We start from the raw sequence: 2145 nt of genomic DNA, 5'->3' as shown, positions 1-2145 counted from the left end.
CTTTTCCTTTCCACTTCAGATCTGCAAAAGAGTGATAAGTCGTAACCATATGATACAGTCAACACTAGGTTGTCTTGAAATCTCCTCTGCTAACANTATTGATCCAAAACTGTTCTATTTAGTCCATTGTAGATATTTAAAACAAGGACAATTTCAGACTGTTATTTTGCCAAAATTTGTTATTAATGCACATATTTTTCCCCTCGGACACATTTGTAACTATATAAACAAAATCATTTCCCTGAGCACTAGTATTTTCCAAGCTCCTCCTAGTAAGGCCCATTACATCACAAGTATAGCTTTCAACTGCTATTCATTGCTTTCTTACTTATTTACTTTTAAACTTATTTACTCTACATCCTGGTCACAGCCCCCTTCTAGTAACCCCACCCCACAATCCTTACCTCCATTTTTTCTCCTCTGAGCAGGTGGGTTCCCCCTCACTATTCCCCCTTTGGCATATCAAGTCTCTGCCAGGCTACATGCATCCTTTCCCACTGATGCCAGACATGGCAGCCCACCTAGGAAAGCATATCCAATGTACAGGCAATAGCCTTTGGGACAGCCATATCTCTACATGGAGACCAAGCTGCACATCTGCTCCATATGTGAGGAGAGGCCTAGGTACATCCTGTGTGTTCAACTGCTTTCCTAATCAAATGTACAGTCATCTTCCACATTCCACCAACAGCAGCATCGTTAGGTCCTGTTATAATAACAACACAGGCCCCAGTTTCAACTTTTCTCTTACTGTTTCCTGTTACTATAGTGGCACATACACGGTTACTATGCTACACAATTGCCATGAGCCCACATCATGATCAAGGTAAATTATCATCAAAGGAAGCACTTAACTGGGGGATTGCTTACACTTTTAAATTTTAGTCTGTGATGATCATGGTGAGAAGCATCGTAGAAAGTAGGCATTGTTGTCACTGGAGCACAAACTGAGAGTTTATATCTGACACATGAGCAGGAAGAAGAGATCTGGCCCTGATGGAGGTTTTTCAATCCCCAAATTATGCACTGAGTGACAGATTTCCTCCTACATAGTCCCACCTCTCAAATGTCCCTGAATAGTTCCACAGACTGGGAACTTTTAAATATGTGAGCCTATTGGGGCCATTTTCATACAAACCACCATATTATTGTATGAAAAATATTTAAATTAAATGCACAGACTATCAGTATAGCATGTGGGAAGAAGTATCGGTCTTCTCATGCATAGAATGGCTAGACATTTTAGTTTATTCGCCTCTTCTCAGAAGGGTTCCCCTCCCAAAGGAAGCAATGTCATTGTGATAAGAAACTCTGAAGAACTAGAAATCTGAAAATCGACACTTCCACACAGAAGAGATGGTGGAGAGGAAGAATTACCTGGTGAAGGTGGAGGGATCCACAGTGCCTTGACTGTGCAGTATGGTTTGTGGGCAACCAGAAAAAAGGAGCAGGAACCTGGGTCACTACAGGAAACAGAAACTACAGATGTTTATTATTGATGATCTAGGCATGGAAAATTGTTCAAAAAGATATTTCATAGAGAACTCACATGTATGGAAGATGTTGAAAGAAATGAACAGTTTTAAGCATGAGGCTGTTATTACCTCCAGGAAAAGCAAAAGTTCCACCAGCTATCTTGATCCTGTTTAGAATGACTGACATCAGTCCTACAGTGTGAACAAATCATCGTGATATAAACACAGAGTCATCCAACCAAAAGCTGGGACATGACTGAATCTGGAAAGTTGGAATGGAAGAGGATGTGAAGTTATGATCTCACCCACAAGTTGGTTAGTGACTGATGTGTAGACAAGATGATATAAGAGCACTCTGTGCGTGTTTTCCCTAAGTGCACAGGCTAGACAAGCAGAGATGACTAACCCTCTGGGTAAATGCTCCCATTGGATGACAGGAGCAATGAACTAGACACATGTGTATTTTTTCTTAGTAATCTTTCAAAACTTACATTGAGTTTTCAAAAATAATCAAATTGTGCATACATTTTGATTAGCAAATAGATGAAAACAACTTCGTGTAGTGGTGACAGGTTTGAAGGCTCAGGGAGAGTCCACAGTATCAGGATTCTCTATGCTCTGCTCTATTGATGTAGCTCCTCCGGAGGCCAGCTAAGTAGCCCTTGTGTTG

This window comes from Mus caroli, chromosome 6 (assembly GCF_900094665.2).
Source record: "Mus caroli chromosome 6, CAROLI_EIJ_v1.1, whole genome shotgun sequence".
Lineage (NCBI taxonomy): Eukaryota > Metazoa > Chordata > Mammalia > Rodentia > Muridae > Mus > Mus caroli.
Note: the sequence above shows the minus strand (reverse complement) of the source record.